The sequence below is a fragment of the Lichenostomus cassidix genome, chromosome 1Aa (genome assembly GCF_008360975.1).
Source record: "Lichenostomus cassidix isolate B80296 chromosome 1Aa, HeHo_3.0, whole genome shotgun sequence".
Taxonomy (NCBI): domain Eukaryota; kingdom Metazoa; phylum Chordata; class Aves; order Passeriformes; family Meliphagidae; genus Lichenostomus; species Lichenostomus cassidix.
Genome location: NC_139480.1, coordinates 14,945,823 through 14,970,787, shown reverse-complemented (window position 1 = coordinate 14,970,787; position 24,965 = coordinate 14,945,823). Strand labels below are relative to the sequence as shown.

Here is a 24,965-nt window from a genome sequence, read left to right as displayed (position 1 = left end):
TCCAAGCTGCCTTTTGTCTGTCAGGCAGACACAGCATGGTCAGGATGCCAAAACAGGTTCCTGAGCCAGAGGAGAGTAATGGAGACAGCATTAGCACATTTTGATGGCATGAAACTCTTGCAAGCAAGCACACTTACTGGTTTTCTGAATGCCCTTATACCTGGAGCCCTGTGACTTCACAGGTATCAATTTTTCGTTTTGGGGGGTTAAAAAAACCCAAACACTCTAATGAGCAAGCATTTAATTGCTTTAATACAAGATTTCCCAACCTGCTGCAATTTCATTTTCAAATTACATGTTGTTATGAGAAAGCCATACTCTGACAGTTGTGCCGCTTTTTAATAGAGTCCTGGGGCCTAATTCTGCCATGTTTGCATTAAGCAACACTTTGTTCCAGGAGCAGTTGTATGGCAATCACCAGGTGTACATTACTGCACACCATGAGTAAGCATGTGATTTAATTACCTCATGGGAGATTCTCATTGATGTAAAAAGAAATATTGACCCTTCCAAAATCTAATACCTGAAGTTTAGCAAAACTGGATAAAGCAGTTTTTTATCTGAATACCAAGTGTGTTAATTAAACATCAGGAACTCACTGTAAAAATGTGATGAGAAAAGTTGGCCACAGCTCTGGAAGAATTGTGGTATGGGCTGGAGCCTGTGCCGTTCCCAGGAATAGGAATTTTTCCTTTGACTTGGTGAAGAGCAAGATAAAGATCAGTTTGCTGAGTTCTGAGGGACCAGTTAAACAACTCACGTTGGTCACATTCTCACGGTAAGCCTATGGACCAAATGTGCAACTGCTTCATGAAGTAAATGCCTCTAAATTAACACTGATAAATTAACTAACCTAATCTTCTGCTGTAAATAATGTCTGCTGTGTGCCATATTTTAGCATGTTGGGATCTGAAGAGCTTTGTAACAGAAGAGCAAAGTTTGTGCTCTAATGAGGTAGAGCAACTGTCTGCAAGCACACCTTACTTTTGGGGATCTCAACTGGGCACTAATCAGTGCCCTTTATTAGCAAAATTCTCTTTTCAAGTCTGTTTACATATAATGCACTCAGCAACTTTGATCAGATTTTCTTTCAGAGGTAGTGGCAAGAATCTCTGATGGCAAAACTCATGTCAGTTGTGTTTGCAGGTAGCTCGAAGGAGGGAGATACACGCTGTACAGTTTATTCTCATCAGGTGGAGGAGAATCCACTCATTGCTCATGGGGTTTTCTTAATTTTGTTTGCTTGTTCTTCACTGAGTGTTTGAAAGCTGAGTGTTTGAAAGCTGTATTGGTGCCCTGTAGATTTCTCTACAGAAGTCTCTGTAGACATCTAGATTGTTTGTCTCTATAAAGTTGTAGAGCTGGGTTTTTAGCCTCTGACTCTGAAGGGCTATCTTCTCATCTGATGGTTTTGAAGTCAGAAGCCAGGGGGGCAGGAGATCTTTGTGTGTGCTCACCTACACTGGCTCTGACCAGGATGCTCCAGGTGCTCTGGGTGTAGCCTTGGTGTGGCAATTATGCTCAGGTTGGGAGAGCCACAGAAAATGAACCTGGTAGAGAGGAGACGCATCAGGATTAGAAGGTGGAGGTTTTGGCCTGGGAGTGCTCTGTCCTTAAAAATGACAAATTGCATGTGGATTGCTTCATTAATGTCATTAATTTGGTGCACTGGAAGGATTTAGAGCAACAGGATGAGCTCACATCATTTAACAATTTATCTTCTAATAATTTAATAGTTACTTTCATGGAGTGCGGAATCAGGATCTGCCTCCTTCCCTCACTGAGTCCTTTCTGGTTTTCAGACCAAGCCAGGTTGCCTGTCTTACCTTCTCCACTTGAGTACTGCAGGCAGCCTTGTAGCACATGCCATGGTGAGGAAAGGGTGCCTGGAAGAGTTAGGGCAGGATGTGAGCCCAGGGAGGGCAGGACAGCCATTAGGTCTCCAGCATGAGAGTCGCCTTTGCTTCCCAAGTCACACATGCTGAGGGTTACACAGTGTATCATTTTGTTCATTGTCTGGAAATTTTGTGTGACTGGGGAAGTCCATAATCTGTGGTGTCTTTATTCATAAATACCAGCTCAGTAATTTTGTTTAATTCTTGGCAAATAGTTGTCTGCAGTACTGTAGGCCATAAATGCCTATAGAGGCTATGCCCTTCTGGATAGCATTTTTATTGGGGTCTTACCTTGGTATTCAGAGAAATTCAGAAGAAAAGTGCACTAGTTAACTGTATAACATCTGCTCAGATTATTTCCTGACTTGTAGATGTGATTGGATTCATATGCTGTGTTGGTATGTTTGCTTTGCTGTATATATTATCAAATTTGAATGTCCACTACCAAATCTACTGTACCTTCTGCACAGTGCAGCTGTCATGCAGAAGATTCATTCCTTGTGCCACAGACATATCTTGGGTGGTTCTGGTTCCCAAACAAGGGAAACAGATTTCTTATTTCATTATTTTTCTCTTTCCAAAATATTGGGTGAGGACTCTGTGTCAGGCAGCATTGAAATGTTGAAAAGAAGAATGATAAGGATATGTTCCCCTTCACAGCAGGAATCCCCCTCTGTCAAACAGAAAAATAATTAATCTATAAATTCCCTTTTAAAACTTACATCTATTGAAACAGGATTATTTGAACAACATAATAGAGGAACTTATGTGAAGATTTTAATGGTGTGCCATGTACCGCTTTCCATTATTAATAGAGAACTCTTTCATCAATGTATTTTTCTGTTTTGATGAGTAAGTGTTTTCACCTGAAGATGATGAGTGAAAACTATGAAAGCTCTTGCAGAACACGTTGTTGCTCTGGCAGATGGATGGCCTGGGGCGGCTTGGGACAGCTCATCAAGTAGGTGCCCGTTGCTCCTGCAGTGCCAGTGGGAGCTGCTTGGAGAGAAAACACTGCTTGACTTCTCATCCTAGTGACCACCTTGCTGCTTTGAAAAATATGGCTATTAAAGGGCTTGGTTTATGCTGCTTCGAGTACCAGCTTGATCACACAAGCCTGCCTTACTTCATCATATTTGTGCACTTAGGCCAAGACCAGAGCTGCAGAGCTACTCTGAGAAGTAACTCTTACCAGGGTGGACCTGAGTTGGCTCTTCTGGCACAGGTCCTAGCTCCTCACAGTTGAGGTCTTGCAGTGAGATTCCTATGGGGTGTGAAGGTTTTTATGACCAGAGGAGAGGATTAACAGAAAAGTGGTTAATAAGGAGATTTATAAACTTTCTGTTTCAGATATGTAGATAGATATTTAAGAACTGACGTAACCACACATGGGATGTGTAGTACAGTTATAGCCATGTATCAATTTCCCAGCTGTGGCAGGTGGGGCAATGTAACTGTCCCGTTTGGTCACCACTCATTGTCTTCCATTCAAAATATTAGCCCTCTGTTTTTCCTTTTTGTGCTGCTTTGGGCAGGAGCAATGCATTCTTGGCATTGTTGGGTGTTTTGGGGGAACGCAATTCCATACATTCTGAGCTTTGGGAAGTGATCAGGCAGACAGGTGTGAGCTAACGTCCAAAAATTTATCATTGTTCCACCAGAAAGGGAACACAAAACCTAAAACGATTACTGGCTGTATAAGCTGAGAAGGTTATTTTACATGGGACTGTTTAAGGCCAAAATATGAATAGTGACAGCCTTGCATACTGGAGACATGCACTCCTGTTTCAATCCATAGGCATTATTTACTTACGTGTAAAATTTGACAATGCAATAATGGGGAAAAGTGTGTAAAGGAGAGATTTACTTTCAAGAAAAATATTTAGACTGTGAAAGCTTAATACGTCAAAATGTTGGGTACTTTGTTCAGTCCGGGAGGTCTTTATCTTTGTGTTCGTAACAATGGTGTTCTCCAGCCTAGGGTTTAAGTTTATTGATGGGCTGTCTTGGTGAATGTAGAACTTCCTTTCTGTGCTGCTGAGAAAAAGAAAACAGCATACTTGACTGAGATTCCTCTTTTATTAAATCCAAAATCAGTTACTCGACAACTGATTGTATGTTCTCAAGTTTTTCACAGCAGAAACCTTCTATTTAAACCCCTTTTTTATTCTACAACGTACATTGTGTAGGAGAAATTGGCTAATTTTATACAGTAATTGTAAAAGGAGTATGTCAAGTGCTGTCTCAACTTCACTCTCTTTCAGAAAGATTGGCAAATCAGGTAGTAAATTGTTTTAATTTTCTTATGAATTCTGTAAAAATTATCTACAAAGTCATCATGCTTCTAGGTTTTCTTGGACATGTCTCCTTTCTCTTCCCAGCAGTTTTGTCCAGGCAGAAAGACAGGACTTTGCCTATATAAAAGCACATTATGTGGGGCCCTTAGTGTGTGAAAATTTTGCCTAAGGAGGTGTTTGATAATTAGACTAATTAAAAATAAGCACATGGGCAGATGCGCTAAAGATATTTATACAGGTTTATTCTCTGCATAAACAGAAGAGGAGTCACTTAAAAGGTTGAAAGCTTTATTTTGAGTCTTTCAGGCTTGAACCAGAACACTAAGTAGCACAACTGCTACTTTGGCTTTAAAGATAACATTGCTGTGAAGACTCGTCTGTTTTTAGGTACGCAGTTTTCTGGGTGATAGTCTTTTGAAGTTTGTGATGGACTACTTTGTACAAACACACACATGAAGTGTTTCCAGCCCTGGGTCATGATAAAGCCTCTTTAAAAGAAATCAAGTCGTGTATTTTGTTCTGGTTAACAAAAGTGGTGTTGAATCACAGAGTGAAAACCTTTGCTGCTGAGTGAACCGGGAGAGAAACAGCAGTCTGGCTCTGAAGGGAGGGGAGTTGGATGTACAGAGCCTCGAGAAGTTGAAGTCCCAGGGCCTTTGGGTTTGTATTCTGAAAGAAATAAACTGCATTTTATTTTAGACACAAGTCAGTCTAATTCTGACTTCCTTCAACTGGGAACAATGGGCAGAGTCAGGAACTGGCTCTGAAGCAAAGCAGTCCTCCGAGGTGAGGCAGGGAAAGGAGAAGGCTGTGTGCTGTGGGAAGATGCTGATGTTGGACACTCTAACTGAAAAGTTTTCCTTTCCTGACTGCTCCAGAGTTCCCTCCCAGCCCTCTTGGATGAGAAATAACTGGTGTCCAGGATCTGGCAAAATGTCTGTCTCTCAAGGCCTAAAGATTCCTGTTTACAGCTTTATTAAGAGAGGGCATATGTGATAGAGGAGAATGGGATGGGAAGAATACATGCTGTGTCTTGGGGAACTTGTGTTTCCCAGCATGTGAAGGACACAGGAATTAAATCTCACTGCTTGAAAGATATGACTCTCATTCACTGTCAGTGTTTGCCCTCAATCCATATGTAAGTGTGTGTGTGTATAAATACACACATATATGTATACATACACATATATATATGTGTGTGTGTGAGTATGTCTATGCAATATGTAGTCATATACTGGGATTTTATGTGGCAGTGCAACTTCCAGTTCTGTAAAGTGCGTTTTGAGTGAGAAATTGCTTGTATTGTTTGTATAGTTACTTAGCAGCATTTGAAATAGACAGGAAATAGTGGACAAAGTTACTTTGAGTTAAAAAAAACTCCACACTGAAAATGCCCCAACAAAAAACCACAAACAATTCCAATACATGAAAAATTATCATATTCAGTGTCTACAGATGGAAATGGTTCATCTTCAAGTCTGAAAGTGGAACTTCTTTAAATTGAAGGAGTTGGGGAAAGAGAAAAAATAAAATCCTAAGTCTGGAAACATTCAATTTTAGAAGTTTGAGCTTTCATGCTCTAAGAAAGGGAAAGCATTTGTATTTTTTCAGTATGCATACATGTGTCTGTTTACGGTCAGAGTAGTGTAAACCTCATCAGAACCACTGGGATTATTTAACGTTGGCATCTGTGAATGTGAGAATAGTATTTGGCTTGTGATCTTAATGTTTTAGCTCCTCACCAAAACTCAGATCCACAGGTGAAACACGCTGATATTTTCCTGCAAAAGTGTGAATTCACAAGGGAAAAATTGAATGTGTGGAATGGTATCATTAAAGTTGAAAGCTAAGGGAAATTGTGCAAAGTCCTGAAGTGCAGACACTTAGGCTTGGATCTGCTTCCATTAGAGTGAATGCCAGAACTCCTATTGTTTTCATTAGAAACTGGATTAAGACTTCTATTGATATCATGCCAGTTTGAATTCCTTCTCTTATTTTTGATCTTGACAATCACTTTTTCCATTGCAGTCCCATTAAAGATTTAAAACACAGTATAATGAAACTCTGTGAAAAAAATAACTTAATGCACCTAAATTATTAGGCAAATAGATACAAATTAAAATGCATTCATATAATTACAATTCTCTCTTTACAGCAAACAATAGAACCTAAGCTTTATTCTTTTCCTTGATAATCAATTTTCAGTTCATTGTCTTTTTTGTTCAGGGGTTTGTAAAGTATCAAAGTAAATGAAAATAATTGGTCTTTCAGTTGTTTTACAGCTAGTACTTGAATAATTAAAAATTAAACAGATTATGCATGTTGTATTTTAATAGAACAATTAATTCAGTGGCCTTTATTCAGTGGCCTCTATGGAGCATGCCTGGCAGCGCTCAGCCCCAAACCAACGGAGCCCAGTCCAGAACACAGAACTGGCCTCTGTATTTTGGCAGCAACTGAAATTGCTATTATGGAGTCTCTGCAAGGAAACAAAAATAAAAGGACTGAACTGTCCTTTTTAACCCAGGAGAAGCTGCTGTGGCAGATATTTGGGAGCAGGGGCAGCGAGAGGCCCCAGGTGTCAGAGGGGATCTCTGATACATCTCTTCTTCATTCACTTTGGCACTTTTTCTAAGATTGTGATAGAGGTGTCTATTTTGGGATCATTTGAAGACCTAAATAAATAGTCCTTACTCAGTCAGTGTCAACATAGTAAATTCCATCACAGGTGACCCCAGTAAGGTGATCTTCCAAATTATGCATTTACATAATTCTGAAAAATGGTAAACTTGGTTTTAAGGTCTGTTGGCTCAGAGTTTGTATGTAGAAATAAACGGTGAAGCCGTAGGCTTTCAGTGTGCAACTTTGCTGTCATTCAGACTGATCATGGTTTATTCTTGTTTATATGGTTTTTGATATGAATTTAAAGATGTGGTAGCAAAGATATAGTTTGAAGAAAATTTATATATTGCGCTTAAAATGTTTGCAGTGAAGAACCAGTGTGTTTTCTCCTCTTTTGGTTTTGTGTCTCCACAACATGAATTCATTTGCCTCCAGCCTTTGCACAGGACAGCTGTAGGAGCATTGCTGTACTGTTTTGCAACTTTGTACAGCAAATCTTACGGGCAATTACAGACAGTTTGAAAAATGCTTGTGTTTTTCAGATTTGAAAAAAGCTTTTGTAAATAGACCAGCCTCCTGTCTTCAAGATACAATTCAATTTTTTGTATTACACCAAGTAACAGGACCTGACACGAACAAATGAAGTTCTGCAAGCTGCATCACTTTCCTGCATGAGCAGGGTGTTCAGGTAGTGCACACAGATCCTGAGGAGATAGGGATGTGATAAGAGGCATCACTCCCTCCTCAAGGCGTTGTTCTCTCTTCTGTACACAAGGACACACAAGCATTAAATGCAGAGTCTTAAGTTAGCCCCAGCAGCCTATTGCTCCCTGTAAAGCACAAAGGTGAAGGCCTTTGCTGGTTAATGAAGCAGACATTTATGTCGTCCAAAAAATTTCACTGTCCTTGTGACAAGGCAGGTTTTAATAGGGATAATGGGGGGCTATGGAATCTGTTGTGTGCACTATGTGCTGGCTCTGTGGTGTCTGTTAGGGAGCACAAGCATGTTCCTGTATTTTCCCTGTGTGCCTGGATCAGGAAAAGAAGCATATGTTAGATAAACCCAGTTAATGGAAGTATTAGAGACACATTATGCTTAGGTTTTTCCCCTTCTTTTCATATATTTCATTCCACATACATTTCAAAAGGAATGAGCATTGCCAAAAGGAATGAGCGCCGTGCAGGGACGATGAAACCTGAATTTGGCAGCCTGCAGCCTGCCAAGGGCTGGGAACCAGGGGGTGCAGCCTTCATGGGGCGCCAGACCGAGTAGGCTAGACCACATGCAAATCTTGATTTGAACTGTAAAGGCAATTTTGGGATGGGTCTTGCTGGGATGGGTGTTCCAGATTATTCTCATACGCCCAGGGCACATGTGTTACTGTTTGAGCATTTGGTTGAGACTCAGAGAGCTGTTAGCTTTACTGTTGGAACCAGGGATGCCAAGTTCTCTCTTCAGTAGTAGCCCTGTAAGCCTCAGCAAAATCAGGAGTTATGTCAGGTTGGCATCCTCAGGGGTGAGGATGGTGTTTTACTTCCAGGCAGACTTCAGATACACAGATAAAAAGGGACTAGTTTCTTTTGCCTTGCTATAAACCAACCAGCTCTTCTCCAACCGACCTGAGTGGGTTTTGGTGGCCTGAGTCTTCCATCAGTTGTGCATGAAGCATGGTGTGAAGCTGCTCTGCTTGAGCTCTAGTGCTCCCTTGCTTTGCAACAGCTCTGTACACATGCTCAGCTGGGTGGGCTGGAAATGTGCACTGAACCTATGTGGTTTTTTTCTTCAGGGGTCTTCTAATGCTCCACCCAAAAGTTGCTAATAAAATTGCCCTTTCTCTGCAGATTTATAAAGATCTCTCAGCCCTGTTTTTGAGTAACTTAACATTATTTCATGGCATGTGGTGACAAGTCTGGAGTGTTTCCAAGCACTGGGGTGACTTCTGCACCCATGGCTGGAGGGACAGCTCCTGACAGATACCCCTTTACACACACACAGAAACCCATGTCAGTTCTGACTGCAGTAGGTTTATGGGCTGTGCACAGGGATTTCACTGGGTGTGATCCCTCATGCTGCAGCTGCAAGGACATCAGCAGAGCCATTGCTGACAACTTTCTGCTTTTTCCTTTCAAAGGAGAGACACATATTTTCTGTGGCTAGTTTGGAGTGTTACCTGCCTAAAAAATCCCTTGATCCCTATACTCTCTGAGGGGCCTCTCAGGTGGGTGAACACAAGCTTAGTAGAACACAAGAGCTCAAACAGTAATCAGGTGGTTGTTTGGATAGTAATACGTTTTTATAATTTTCTTCACAAAAGGCTTAGTGAAGGTGTGGATTACTTGCTAACAGCTGAAGTCAAGCAGTGATAGGGGAATCCTTTCTCTCTATTTACACAACATAACGCCAGAAAGCAAGAAATGTTTTTGAAATAGTCTCTGTAAGCACTCTAAAAACAAATGTCTCCACCCTTCACAAATACAGGCTTTACTGAAAAGGCCGTTTGCCCTGTGTAGAGCAGTGAAAAGGAAATAAAACTGGTAAAAATACGCTATTCATGATGGAAGTGAATTCTTCCGTCCATGTTTGCAAACACATCTCTGGTGACTCCATGAGCTCCCCAGGGCTGTGCACAGAGGAGGGAGAGAAAAGCTTCGGGGGAACAGTCTGAACATCAACCACCTCCTAAACCAGTGCATTTTTGAAAGAGGTTTGAGAAGAGGGTAATGCCATTTGGCTCTTCCAAGAGCTCCTTAGCATGGATTACTGGTGGGGGGCTCAGTTTCTGAGGGCTAATTCTTGGCTATAGCTCAGTCCTGCCCTGAAGATAGCTGTTCCTCTGCTAGTTAGTCACTAGTCTTATATTTTGTACATGTTAGCTACTGCTTCCCAAGCAACCAGAGGTGAACCACAAACAGGTTGCAACAAGATCGTTTAAAATGCTGAAAGGTTAGAATCCAGCAAGTGGGATTTTCAGCATGTTAAAAGGAAAGTCTTGTCAACCTTTCATCCCCAAATTCTTAATGGACATTTTGGTGGGGGTGTGGGGGTGTGTCTTTCTAGGGAAAAAAAAATTATTTGAGGAGGTCTAGAAGTATAAATTAATTTTAAATTGAATCAGGAAGGAACTCCCAATTCAGGAGGGAGAATAAGATTCCTCTCTGGCGTTTCTGAAATTGTGCAGTAGGGTACTAGACTTGTAATGATTTTTCTAGTTGTTTATTTTTATTTTTTTCAATATGGCTACTCTTCTGTCTGCCTTTTACTTTTCAAAGTGGGGCTTGGCACGAATTGGGAGGTATTTCAGAGTCAGCAAATAGAGTATCTGAACCCTACATCATCTGCATTTGCAGGTCTCCCGTACATCAAACCAAAATCCCAGAAAGGAGTGTTTTTCTCTCTGCGTCCATGCAGAGTAGAGCACCACTTAGTAGTCTTCCTTGCACTGAAAAAGATCTGCTGTGGAAGCTTCAATTGCAGAACGTGTGGCTGTTTGAAGTCTCTCAGACTTGTTTCTGAAACAGTGATCTGCAAAATAGCACAGAGAGACCCTTTGGTGCACTTTGGAAGCTGCATAGTGCTTTCAGCTTAACATGTTCAGGTGGCGTTTTGGTGCTCTGGGAAGTCTGGTGGCCCAAAAAGCAGAGCCATTGGTTTTGCAAACCTTTCCTAGTGGGGGCTCTAGGGGGTGTTGGTGGAGGTGGTGCTCAGGAGCCTGTGGGTGGGCAGCATTTGGCATGGCAGGGGGCAGGGGATGGATGGGCAGTGCGGTGGGAGCTGCTGCTGCTGTGGCCCCATGCCCTGCCGGGGGACATCTGTATGTGGGCCAGGTTAGAAAAGCTTAGTGCTGGAGTGTAAAGGAGCTGAGCAGCCCAGGCAGCGAGTGAGTGGCAATATAGGAATGCAGTGAAACCCCGAATAATAATTAACTGCATACTCTGGACTAGATGAAAAATCTGCAAGTGTTTTCTCTTTTTTAATCCTTTTTTACATGCTGTAATAAATAGTAGAATTATGATGATCAGCCAGATAAGTTGGGGTGGCAAACAAAAGTACTTTTATACAGGAAAGGGGGTTACATTGCTGTTCCCATCTTCAGTTGAAATATGTCCAGTGCATCTTTCTATTGTTTAAATTGCTTAATTGTTATGTTCTATGAAGGTATTATTTTACTTGTCTTATTATTCTTTAATTTGTTAGGTAAACTTTAATTTGGGGCCAGAAGGTCAGCTCATGAATATTTTTTAGTTTTTAGTTAATTAACTTTCCTTCTAAGAAGCCTTTCAGTGCTAATTTCCTTTCAGTGTAAAATAAATCTGCATTGAATAAAATGAGGAATCAGAAACATAGGCTAATGATCAATAAAATTTACCAGGAGCAGAGTGCCACTAGCTTGCCCAGTGATACTATCAATCACTGGGTCTGCAGCATGTTACCCGTTGCAGAAGCAGCTTCTCCAAGAACTTGCTTGGTTTCTCTTGGCAAAGGCAGTCTCTGATTCAGGGAGGAAGAACTCCTCAAAGGCTGCAGACCCCTGAGCTAACCAGCATTAGTCTAGTGGAGACAGATTGATGTGCTTCTCCCAGCATGTTTTAAAGTATTGCTAAAACCTTCTAAGTGCTAGTGCTACACTAAGTGCTAGTCTATACAAGTTAACCAGCTGAATTTTATCCCTCTTCAGTGCCCTCGGAAGGCGTGCTCTGTGTGTCTGAGCTTTACCTGAGCTCGCTGTTTGCTCTGCTTTGGAGAAATACAGCAATAACAGATGATAGGCATTCTTTCTCACAAACGTATTCTTTTTTCCATACTCCTCCTTGAATGAGCTTGTGCCAGAAGTTGCTGAGCTGTTAGGAAGGTGCCGGAAGCTGGTAATTTGCTCCCTTATAGCTTCACAAAAGCTACCAATTTTTGTGTAGTTCTTACCATCTAAAGGCAAATATAATTAAGAAATTTAGTTGGTTTACAAGTAGGTCATGGACCATCTAATAAACTGCAATTGTTGACATTTATGGAGGCTTTTTCTCCCAAACATTGTTTATGAAAGGCAACTGGCAAAAGCAGTGAGACAAAAACTGCTGTAGGCTCCTATTCTGGGCAGCGCTCAGCCTCTGCAGCTCCTCCTCCTCTTACCCTCCCCAGTGTATCCTTTGAAGCTCCCTTTGAGTATTTTCATGTATGTACATGTGCTACACTTCAAATGGCTCAGTAGTTGATTTTCTTGTACTGAGAGCTGTGGGTTGTTAATTGCTGGGCTGGTATTAATGGGTTTCATCCAAATTCTGGCTTTCCTCCGGCGAGGCTGCAGTGCACGTTGGTGATTTCAGCTGCCATGCGGGCTTGGCAGGGTGTCCCAGCCAGGCACCAAGTGTCCTGCCAGACATCCTGTGGAGCTGTTGTCTTCACCAGGTCAGTATGGAAGACTCTGGCTGTCTCCAGCAGCACAGACATTTGTGTGTCTCAGCCCCAAATCAACCTCTGGAACAGCTGTAGGTGCATGTATGGTCTTGTTCTTTGTGGGAAGGCAGCAGTATGTCAAGCACCAGAGCTGCTGCAGGCAAGAAGGGGTCAGGATAGAGGCTGTCCTTGAAGCAAACAGTAAATTTACCATCAGGTTTTTCTTATATCAGTTTGCTGTGCATTACATCTCATTCTTGTACCAGAATCATTTACTCCAGTCAGAGGCAGCTGATTTGAACTAAAAAAACTATTGCTGGAGGCAAAATGCATATTCTCTTTTCATTACCCACCCCAGACTGGTGAGAAAAAAACAAAGGCGGGGAGGCAAGGAGAACCAGATCAGGGAAAGAGTTGAAAGCAGAAGCCTGGTCTGCATTCAGTTTTTTTCCCATGATCTTGTGTGCTCAGAGGTGTGGTTAGTTGGATTCAGGAGAAGGAAAATAAAGGTCAGTTGAGGAATGACCTTGACCTGAGCTTCTCAAAAAATGGCAGCGTTGGGTTGTGAAGTTGTGGTTCGGCACTACTGGTAAGGAGGCAGAGACAGGACCAAGCAGTGGAAGCTGCATCCTGTGGGGATCTTCAGGGAACAATAGCATCTTTCATTCTTCATACTTCATGTCTATAAAACACATGAATCAACTCACCTGAGGCAAGAGAAGTCAGGAGCAGCTGACATCAACCACCAGGAGCCGAGCTGCTCATTCTTTGGGAGTTAGTGCATTTCTCAACCGACCCAGGCTGCGCTCGGGAGGCTGATCCCTCTTTCCCTGCCAATATGAGCTGGGGACAGATGTTTTGTACACTTCTGCTGTTTTGTCAGACAGCTCACCACTCACACAGAGCCCACCATGCAGGAGCACAGTGAGAGGCCCAGCTGGGTGCTTCTGTTGCTGGGTATAACACTGGACAAGAGGTGCTGTGTCGTGCCCTTGGTGGTGTCCTCACGACGTGTGGTACCCTGCCCCACACAGGGTGCTGGGAACAGCCCTACCCTGCATGGTCTGGGGACAGCCCTGCTTTCCCTCACGATGGGAAGCTGGAGATCAGTGTGCAGGGCTTGGTTTTTTGGATGGTCCATGTGCAGTTCCACAGTTGTGTCTGAGAGGCCACTTTTTTTGCACCCAAAATTACTATAGTTGGAGTTTTAATGCAAAAGGCCCCAGAGTGACCAAGCTGGGATTGAACCTATCCCTGAGAAAACTTGGAGCAATATCCTGCCCCTTCCTGCATGGCATGAGTCAGTGTTTCAGCCACCAGTAAGAGCCAGAGAGAAGCTAAGTTAAACCCATTTAATTTTTTGCGTTTGCTGGGGCACTCAACCTGGTGTGAAAGATTCCTATTAGCAGGATAATTCTCTTGTCAGATGGAAGCTAGAAATAGTTGTTCCAGATGTGCATGTCTAGTTTGAAGGCCTGATTATCTTGTTTGTGTCACTGCTTGGCCTCTTATCAAAGGACTCTCACACACATCACCCTTCAGCTCCTCACTCTCAGCTCTGCAAGGAGGAGAACACTTAAACCATTTCCAGCTAGTAAGCTGAATGTTTGTAATTTTTTTTCCTCTGGGGCAATAGTGTCAAGAGGAACAGGTTCCTGAGCATGTCAGGTGGAGGGAGGATGGAGGAAAGTTTCTCATGGTTGAGGACAATAGGTGAGGACAGAGCTGCTGTGCTGCAGCAGGAGGGTTACACCGCAGTGCATTGCCAAGCATGAGGCACCTGTTGGATGGAGCCTTCTGGGTGACTAGGATTTGATTTAAAATAATTTAAAAACAACCTTTACTGGTGAAATGGAGCTTAAAACCTGAAACTGTTATCAGGTGGCTCAAGAGGTGACCTTAGGAAAGATTCAGAAGTACTGTAAATAATCACTTTAGAAAATTATCTATTATTACTTTTATCAATACGTCAATAGATTAACTAGAAGTTCTGGTATTTCTGTATTCATTTACACGAATTACTTAGTAAATTTTTGTGACAAAGGCATCAAGAAGAGAAACCAAGTATTTCCTGCTCATAAAATCCCCAAACATAATTTGGTGCCTGTCAAGGTGCCACCAGGCTAAACAGAGGCATATGTCCTTCTGAAAGCAGCCTGAACATAATGAATGCAGGAGCTTCCATCTCTGTCACTCACTGGAAGGGAAAGCTTGTCCTTTCCCAAGGCACGTTGACAGGGAGCTGTTTAATTGAGCTGAACAAACTGGTACTTGAGGGGCCAGGCGGGCGCGGGGAGCTGCCGCAGGATGAGCAGCTCTGCTGCGGGGCAGGCAGCTGGCTTGGCTGGGAAACTCGCGTTCAGCGAGGAGTCCCAGCCTGAATCGTGAATGTGCCTTCTCCGGATGGCTTCATGGAGTGCCGGGAGCCAAGCCCACGGGCTGCACTGCAGCCAGCTACGGGGAGAGAGAGAGAGAGGAATTAAAGGAGGTAAGAGTTAAAGTAAGGCAGTGCAGTGCTCCCAGTTAGATTGGCACAGGCAGCAGCTGTGAATTCAACACTGTGACCATCTCTCCAGTCCAGGTGGACAGGAAGTTACTTCTGTGATTCGAATAAAAACACTCTGAAGATATTCCACATTTATCATGTATAATTTTTATCAGTAACTAGTGTATGTTAAAAAAAGTGCAACCAGCCAAGTTCATGCTGGGTTAAATTGGCTTCTGTCATGTCTGAATCCTGCAGATGGAAGCATTACTAGAACTAACAATTTACTTGTATTTGGCAAATCAATTTTAACTGTGCTACCTGCTGTATTTGTTCATTACTAGCACTAAACTACCACATGTTGCATTACCAGGTAGTTGTTCCTTTAATTCTTAAGTCTTCTCAAGTCTCTTTTCTTGTAGCTAGATTCTACTGTTTCTGTATCACAGAATTATTCTATAGCTCTGCTAGCAGAAAGTATTTTTGTTACCATGTGTGGAAATGCAGAGTGTGTTAAAATTCCCTACCTCTTTACAAGGTGTGAAAAGCCAAGCAGGTTTATGCTGTGCTATGATCTGTTCCTGATGTCCAACTTTGGTTTTGTCTAAACACTGCTTTGGGTTTTGTCCCATTTATTCACTCCCATGTTTTATCTCCTTATTTTCTTCATTGTCATAGGGGTTTTTGTTAGCAACATCTAGCATTGCATCACCCACCCCTCTGCCTCTATTCTCCCTCTCCACTGCTAGTCCAAGAATCATTGTTCCCTGTTTGGTCATGTTGCCTAGGTCACAAATTGCATCATTTATTAACACTTTTGCATAGATCACTTCTTTCCCATTGTGTACATCAATGTAGCTGTCACCAAGCATTTATATTTCACTTTTTCAATTAGTATTTTGACTTTTCAGGGTTTCTTTAAGCCATAAAAAGGGCCAGCAGAGAATTGGCTTTGCAGAGTGACATATTCAGGCATTCCCTAAGGCTTGCAGAAAACCCAGATTACACAAACCTGAGAGGTATGTCTGTGTTAGGGAGATGTTTACACACTGCGGGGCTGTCAGCAGTGGAGGCAAACACCAGCCATCAGTGTACCATGGGTGCCTTAGCTTCTTGTAATGTATGTTGTGGTGTACAACTGAGGAGTGAGAATGTGTATTTAGGGATTAAGAAAAACTCTTCTACTCTATATGCTGGAGCCAGTAATGAGACCCCTGAGCCAAGTGCCTCCTCTGGTGTTTTGCACTTATCTTGAAGCTCTTCTAAACTGTCAGCTGTGAACAGAGGGAGGTTAGCACCCTCTTTGCTTAAGACCATTTAATCTTACTGCTAACCTTTCATTGAAGAAAGCACCCGTGAGCCCTGCTGCTGCAGGTTTGTTTCTGTGGCACTCCTGCATCCCTTGGCTGCTGTGCAATCTCTGCTGACCTGCACTGGGTACCAGAGCAGGCACAGAGAGGGCTTCCTCTTGGCTTTTCTAGTCTCACATTTTTAACATGATCCTATTAAGCACTGACTTCCCTGCCCCCCTCCTCATCAGTTTTCACTTGAAAATACTGACTCAGAAAATTCCCCTCTGTTCTTGAGCTGATCTACCCTCCATATGTTTATTTTATTAATCCCATCCTAAACTCCCAGAAGGTAGCATCACATCCCATTCTCTTTGTTACAGGCTACAAGTTTTGCCTCTTCACTGTGGAATACCAGTCACGGTCACTTAGGTCATCTCTCTGTCTCCAGGCTTTGGCTCATGTTTGCTTCTTGACTGTGAGTTTGTAGAGTTTTGGGTTACTTGTGTCCCTTTCCATGCATTGGTCTCTGCGGGAGCTGCAGCTCAGTCAGTCTGAGCAGTCTCTAAGCCCACATAGTAAATTCTCCACAGACATATGCCCCAGGACTACAAATCCTTTTCTGCAAGAGATACCTTTGCTTTGTTACTCTTATCTTCTGGTATTTTAGTAGCCTGTTGAGACGCAGAGCCAGGTGTATGAATGCAGAACAAGCAGCCCTTGGGGCTGAAGGAAGGGATGGTAAAAGTTTTTCAGGCTTCAGTTTTTTAGTTTTTCATATCTCACTCAGGGTGAGGGATGGTGGAAGGGCAAAGCCATCAGTCAGCTGTGTACATATACACCTGCATTTGCAGTTGGGACCCTCCCTTATCCACATTAACATGTGAAGAAGGTGTCAGTGGCTGCAGCCACTTGCACCTGCTGTCACCTGCCATCACAGGAGGGCAATTTCCCATCGGTGCTTCAGAAGAGAGAAGTTTGTGGTGAAAAAAGGAGGGAAGACTTTGTGGTCACTCTGGGAGGCGGAAAGAGGGACAGACACTGAGAGGAGGTGAATCATAGGGTAAATCTGATGCTGGGAGATGGAACCCTGCTGTTCTGACAGAGCAGAGGGTAAGTGGCAATGTATCACAAGTAAAGGCTGCAGTGTGACCTTAATGGTGTGGAAATCTTGATATGCCATGCCTACAGCAAAATGGTAGCTCTCTGATGCTGTTCCTTAGCTCATGAGGATCCTATGAGGAGCCACCATACTACTGCTTTGAGGACTATGTTTGCTTTTGTTGGCATGACAGCTCGGCTTTCTTTCTCATCTCTTTTGAGCTCTGAGGTAGGAATTCCTACAGTTGTCTTTGCAAGCTCTGCATCTGCTCCAGCAGAAGCATCAGCTTCAGACAAGGGCTGACAGGACCCAAACCCACACTTCTACACGTACCAAACAAAAACTAATATGTAGTTACCACTGAATTTAATTTCATATCTGCATTCATGGTTTTCTCCTGCACGTGCTTCTCTGCCCCACTTCTTTACTGACTGCTGGCAATTTGCATTTGAAGTAGATGGCTTCAGTATCAGTAGATGTTTTGTGACATTTTGCGATGCCAAACTGGGACCTGTTCACTATCTCAAACACGTATCTGCCTCTCTGCCTTGCTGTGCAAGACTAGCAGCTGAGGAGAGAGGGATTAGCCTCTCTAGACAGGGCTTTCAGAAACAGACTTTAATTAAAGGTGCAGGATGGAGCTCAGTGATCACCTCTGATTACTGCTGCAAATGCTTTAAGAAGAGAAATTAGAGCAATGGCGTATTAAGAGGTGAGTTCTCAGGTCTTAATATCTCAAAGAAGTTCAGTCTTTTTAAAGTGATTTGGCCAGTTTCTGCCTCCTGCTACCTGTATGCAAACCTGAAATAGCTCCAGGACACCAAAGGTATTTCAGAGCAGAGTGGTTACCTGGCTCCTTTGGGTAGAGGCTGTTTTGAGCTCAGCACTGCTGAGTGTGTTATTATGTGCTTGGAAAGAATAGAGGGAAGCACCCTATTTATTTTACAGTGCTAAGTGGTAATAGAGAAATATTCTGTTCCCTGCTCATATGACCTTCTTGTTGCCACATTATTTCTTTTGACATTTCTCAGCTTCTTCTGGTGACTTGGGATTTTGGTTTGGTAGTTTCTAGGACAGCATAATTATTGAAATCCCACCCCTTGCACAGCAGTGCACAGCATGCACCAAGTGAGATCAGTACTTGAAAGTAATTACAGAAACATCATTACTTGATTGGCAAATAAAAACAGTTGTGAAAGAGAGGTACAAGATACACTTAGAGACCTAAGGAGCCCCTCTGTACTTCCATGATATCCAGAGCATCCTGTGCTTGCCAGATGCTGTCAGTAAAATGCAGCAGATGGTAAATGATGCTGTATATTAAGAAATTGTAATATTGGCCTTGAGTAGTGTCTGGGTATGAGTCACAGACCAGTACAAAAAAATTCTAAATTCTGATTTTGAGTGTGGATCAAAAGACAAAAAGGTGCATTGGGTAGGTAATATTAAAATGTTTCCTCTTTCTGGCTGCTGACTTAACTTTAACCACCTGTTACAGCATTTTCTGAAGCCTCAGGTTACTGCTGGAGAAACAACATGCAGGAGATGTCTTGAGCCAACTGAAAAAGCAAGTTGAGAGAGGTCATTTTACAGAGCTTGAGCTGTTTTGAAGAGCACAGGAGCCTGGTGTCACAGCACAGCTTCCTGTTCACAAGAGGCTCTTTCAGAGACAAACGTGAAAGGGTTTAGCCATTAAACACAGAGCCGGCAGCAGTCGTGAAGCAAGAGCGTGGCGTTGGATTTCCGTAAGGGGAGACTGTGAAGTGTCCTCTTTGCCAAATAAGTCTCTGAAAAGGACACAAAGACAAATTGGTAATTTTTGGGGCTAGAGTACCTCTTTTTGAGCTTGAACTTTCTTTGAAATTTTGATGCTTTTTTTTCCTTTTAATTATGCATCTATCCATCCTAAGATTTTAATATCTTTTTTGTTTTTGATTTTACATCCATCCTTAATTAGAAGATTGTTCTCTTTTTTTAATGGAACCAAAATAGAAGATTTTTTTTGTCAACCAAAGAAGCACTTCTAAATTTTACTGTAATGAAGTTAGAGTCTGTGAAAGCTTGAGTATGGCCAATCATAGCCCACCCCACAGGCTTCATGCGCTTGAACAGCTTCCCCCCACAAAATGCACTGTTGAAGTTTGCTTCTGCATTGCTGCTCAGAGTAGACACCCATGTGAGCTGTCCTTTTCTACCTCCCACTCCTTGTAGCTACAAATGCAGCAGTTTGTTTTTCCTGGGCAGGCAGAAGCTAAAAAAAAAATAAAAAAATAGAGCAGTAAAAGCTTATCTGGGACAATTCGCTGCTCTTCTGGTGGTGCTGGAGGAAGAGCTGCATCCAATTCTTGTTAGCAGTCATGGGAGTCAGCCTGAGCTGCAGATCAAGAGCTTTGGAAGATTTCTTTAAGAAATGTTGTTTCTCCACTTGATGCTTTCTCGAGACATTGCAGCCACCTGTTATGATACTTCCATATACATCTTGCTTTGCATTCTTTGACACAAGGAATGACGTCTGGGTGATGAATTATGGAGCTGGGTTGGGTGACAGCTGAGCATCACCGCTGGTCACTGCACTGCCCCCACCCAGCCCTGCTGCCTGTGCTCCCTCTAACCTGGACCGTGCTGAAACTCTCCCTTGCCTAGCACAGGTTTATGTGAATTTTGCTGTCCTTTCCCCTGATATTGGCCTGTGCCAAACTGCTGCTTCCTGTGCTGCTTGGGCCCACTGGCAGCCCTATAAACCGCCTGATCGGGATTACAGCTGCTTTGCGTTTCTCCCCATCACCAGCTGTCATGCCCAGAGAGAAATAGTTCTTTCCATGCAAATACTGAAGCTCTAGTTCCCTTTCACATGAGCCCACCTGTGAGACATTCAAGGAAATCAATGCTTCAAGCAGCCGGTGCTGTGAGGTGCTGCAGCTGTGGACCACCATGGGTAGCATTTGGCTGTCTTAGGACCCCACCTCAGGGATCAGCAGGTTTCTTGCAGGCTGGGAAGCAGAAGGGGGTTTCTGGTAGGCCTGTGGAGAGAAGGAGCGAGTCTTCCTATGTGGGATGTTTTCAGGGGTTATTAATGCACTGCAGTGACCACAGGTGTTAAAAGTTGGTGTTTTTTCAGCATTTAGGAAGCTCTTTGTTTAAGATGCTCAGCACTGACCAAATACAGAAATAACAGCCTAAATCCAAACAGGGCTAAAGAGGTTTTTCAAAACTGAAGAAATTTAGAAAATAGCTAAAATACATTTTTCTTCTGAGAACTTTGTTACTGAGTTGAGCCATGGCATAAGCCTAATTTGATAAGTGGAGAGAGAGAATGAGTGGCTGGACTCAAGGGACTCAGCCCAAAGAGTTGATGTGCTGTCTGTCCAAATGACATCAGAGCTCAGGTGGTGAAAAGGTGTGCTCTGGACACTGAAACACAAATGCTTTCTACTGATCAAACTTCAGCAATTGTCTGAGCTCTTGGAAAGTGACTCCACAGTATGAAGCATCCTGCAGGAAAAATCCTGATTTACAGAGAGCTGCTTTTCACAGGGTGTACTACAATATTTTAAAAAGCATATTTTAAAAATAAAGTTAGTATTTATATTCTCTCAGGGATAATATTTATCTCATACTGCATGCATACAAATGGAGGACGCAGGGGTTTGGTATGTTTAATGGAAAGGTGATAGGATGAACCTCTACTAATGCTTGGTGAAATTTCATCCTTCTGACTCAGTGGTTTCTCAGGAAGCTGTACATTCTTGGTGTCATACCAAAGTAGTTTCAGAGCTCAGGCTGAAGACTTCATGTCCAGCAGGCCTCTAATGCTCAGTCTCTGCTGAGATCAGTGGGATTATAGGAGTAAGGATTCCTAGAATTAAGAGTTTCATGTTTTACCAGAGTGATTTACATTTTAAAGCTCAACATTAACAGTGACAGTTTTTGAGTATATTTTACTTATGTTCAGTATTTTCTATTTTTCCATAAAGCGTAATGTAAACAATGAAAAATAATGCTTTTAAAGATATGAATAGGAATCCACTCCTACTGTAATGAAGGATATACATAAATTCATTAGGCTTTATAGAACATATCAATACCCCTGGGAAAACTCAGTGTACAATGAAACTTTTTTTTTCCATGGGAAGTTTATTCCGTGACTGTAGAAAAGTGTTGCTTCCATGGCACCATTGAGATCACCATATGTCAGCTTTCACTGGGTGTGTCCTCTTTTACACCTGGAAATTCTGCTTGGGTAGAAAGAGAAGGCTTTGCTACAGATGTTAAGATGTCAAGTGATCTGGTGGGAGCATTAGTTTCAGTGGGATGCCTGGAAATGGTGAATAAATTCTCACTGAACTAGTAAAACTTCGTGCTGTGCATGATGCAGGTGTCACATGGAGTCACCTGCCCTGCTTTGTGGTGGGCACATGCCTGCAGGGTCTTGGCATGCTCTTGTAGTAAGGCTCTGTTTGCTGTTGAATACCCTGGTCTCATCAAATGCAACTCCCCCAGACTGCCTGCAAATTTGGCAGAATAGGAACGAAAACACCATCATCCAGAAGAGGAATACACAGCCAGCCTGCCCTTGGCCAGAAACATGTGGCTGCTTGGCAGAGCCCAGCCTGGCACACTCCTGGTGATGCCCTGCTGACTCTGTGGTGAGATAAGGATGTATTGAGAGCACAAATTTTTCTCTGTTTATCCTTTATAATGAATTCCTTTAAAGAGAACCTTTCCTTATGGATTTTTTTTTTGGATAGTCTTACATTAGTCCTAGAATGCAAAATACCCATTTTGCTCGAGATTCATGTCTTGCAAATTGTCTGGCAGAAAATCTTATCTGATTCTTAAAGAAGTGAATCATGTAGTTATGACTTCATTTCTACAGTTCGACTGAATGGAAATCCTTAGATAGGCATTTGAGATTACAGTATCATTTCTGAGGATCAGTGTAGTTTCTGTGTTTCCCCAGTGGCTCCGAGTCACTGTGCTACCCACTTTCATCTGTCAGAACTTGACCTGCCCTTTCTCTGCATCAGCTTCCTGAGATGATGTGCAGTGATAGGAGTCAAGCTCTTGCATTCTCCTCATTTTGTCTGGGGTGCTGCTTTTGCTTTTGGAAAAGTTTTGGGGAGAAAAATACTCACAGCAGGTTCAGTACTATAGAAACAGGAAACAAGTGCTTTGTCCCTTTTGATTCTTGTCCAGCATTCTCGTTTTAGTGGCAAGGATCCAAGAATAATCTCAGCTGACCATGCAGCCAAACCCACCATGATCTCATTGCCAGTGGCCAGCAATGTGTAGGTGGTTAGTTAATCAAGGGGGGTTGTTTTTGCATTGCGTTTTTAAAAGATTGTGTAGGTCGCCTATCAATAGAAAGTCTGGACAAAGTACACAGCATTTTTCCTATAAATATTCCCAGTGCCTGGTGAGTCTTTCCCAAAGCTACAAAAGTTTGGTAAGGGTGGTTTTGCCTGTTTATTCTGTCTTTCTGTTCTTACTTCTTTAATCACATGATGCACGCAGTTTTTCATTTACATTTCTTATTTGCTTAAGTTTATTTCCTCAAGTTTCTGATTTGTTTATTTGCTTCATACTCTGCTTAAGTCAGCAGATCTCAATTAACAGAAAAGACCAGCTAAACTGGTCAAGTAAAAATCTAGTAAGAAAAAGAAAACCTATTCCTTTTGAAACCAAAAATGAAGGGAAATGTGGTATTTTGTTGGAGATAGTATTTTCATTCTGGGGATTTCTAATGGAATTAAGCTAGTTGAAAGTCTAAATTTTTCAGACTGTGGGAGGTGGGTGTGTTTATTACCAGATCCTAGCAGACAGACTGTGATAGACCTCATCTCTTCTCTTGAATTCTCTTGAATTTCAATTCTCTTGAATTGAAAAATTCTTAAACATGGAGCTTGAGAGATGAAGGGAGAAAAGACAGAGTTATAAAGGCTCTGAAACCTTTTCTTTTGGACTTGTGTGCTACAGCTGGGACATCCATGCCCCAGTCATTGCTGCCATCAAAAAATTTGTGAACTGAAGAGCCTGAGTGTTGCCTTGTTTGTGTGGGTCCCTTGTGTTGGGGGTCTGTTTGAGTCTCCTGGGGCAGAAGGAGTAGCTGAACCAACTTTTCTTGTGTCTGGTGCATGTGGAACCTGACATGTAGCCATCACTGCTTCTCCTGTCCCAGAGAGATAGCCCTCTGTTTTTTCCTTGTATTCATTTGCAAGTGTCTTAGCATGACAGAAAGCACAGGGGAAAAAAAAAAAAAAAAAAAAAGAAGTGCCCATATGCCTAAGAACCCTCTTATTTTCCCAAGCTGGGCTTCTAGCAAAGCACGAGCACCTGTTGAGCTCAGTCAACAGTCAGCAACCTGTTGAGCTACCATAGCTGAAGGTGTTTCTGTTCCAGAGAGCTGAGCAAGTCTGCATCACCCTATATATCAATAACTCTCAGTTGATACGTAACTGTTTTGAGAGCTTGTCTGTAAACAGAAATGACATCAGAAAAACATCACTGTTGTCTTTCTTTCATTGTTCCCTCCTTTTTTTTCACTCAAGATAGCAAATCTGAACTCCATCCAGGAGGAAGTGTCCCCATGATTTCACTGTGGGTCACAGCAAGGAGCAAAGCATATCTCCAGGCAGAAGGAACATGGAAATATGGAGACATTCAGAAAAATAAACCAGATGGATTTCATTTCGCTGATGCTGTTTTGAAAGGATACCTTTGAGGTTATTAATAGGCAGTGTGAGTGCAAACAGTGAGGCAGAGAAGCTATTTCCTTGTCATTGCTCCCAGTTTTGAAACTCACAGGCCCCCACCCCAATTCTTTACACTCCACCCTTGCCATCCCCAAAATAGTTTTCATCCGTTGATGTTTTGAAACTGCAAAGAGAGAGATTTCAGTAGAGCTCTGGCTTGCCTGGGGAAGTTCTTGCTTTAACCAGACATAGTGAGTAAAAATATTTGCAGGGGACGTATAGCTGTGAGGAGAATGGAGGCTTTTGTGGCACCCCATGGGTTGTCCCCCCAGCAGCACAGCCAGGCACCTCACGCAGGGGCTCTCCCTTTTGAAGTGGGGTAAGTGACGTAAAAGTGTCTTGGGTAAACAGGCTGCTCTTATCTCCTCTGCACAAAATGCATCATTTACTTGAAGACCATGAGAATGGAGGTTGACGTTGGAGCATCCCATGACTGCAGTTCAGTTTGTCCAGTTCTTTCATGGATCTTTAAGGAGCCTCTTTTGACTCCTGTATACCACAGTTACAGCTGGGGAGGTAGAGAGGCCCATGAAGGGCCCTTTGGCTGTGGGTGAGTGGCCAGCTGTGCTGCCCATGCCTGGGCTTTGTACACCCCAGTGCTGGCTGGCATCTCTGCCTGCCCAGCAGTGCCACAGCCAAGCCACTGCGGCCACCACTGCAGTGCACAGTAAGATATGGCTGCAAGCCATGCCAGTCTGCTGGGAAACTGTCTTTGGCTAATGACATTTAGCTCTGCATTTAATTAGAATTAAAATGTACATGGTATTAAACCCCTCTCCCTTTAAAGTTCAGAGAAAGTTATTGCAGTAATTAGGCAATCGTTTTGACTATAAATGAAACAAGATCAAGCTTCATGGGAGGTGCTGGAGTCCCCAGCAAGTCAGTCTGTGAATCTATCTGGTGTAGCAATCTGGAGTGGGGTTTTTCAGCTGAACAGGTCAGATGGGTGCTGTAAGATGCACAGGTTCCATGGACATTAGCATTAAATGGAAATCCTTGTCTTCAGCTGGCGTTTGGAACTGCATCATGGCTGGCAGCTGGCTGTGGAGCAGCAATGGGGTGGCTCCTTGCCTGTGCACCCACCAGGGGATGGTGTGGCCCAAAGCAGGGCAGGGTTCCTTGCCTGTGCACCCA

At 42.8% G+C, this 24,965-nt stretch overlaps 1 protein-coding gene and 1 long non-coding RNA gene across 7 annotated transcripts in view; one reads left to right on the top strand and one right to left on the bottom strand.

Moving 5' to 3' along the window:
- Positions 1–24,965, top strand: part of CELSR1 (cadherin EGF LAG seven-pass G-type receptor 1) — a 163,465-nt gene that overhangs the window by 34,047 nt on the left and 104,453 nt on the right. The window lies entirely within an intron of this gene.
- Positions 14,133–19,791, bottom strand: LOC146443229 (uncharacterized). The gene is made up of 2 exons (XR_014846439.1): positions 15,874–19,791; positions 14,133–14,657 (listed from the first exon to the last, which is right to left on the bottom strand). It is a non-coding gene; the product is annotated as an uncharacterized LOC146443229 (long non-coding RNA).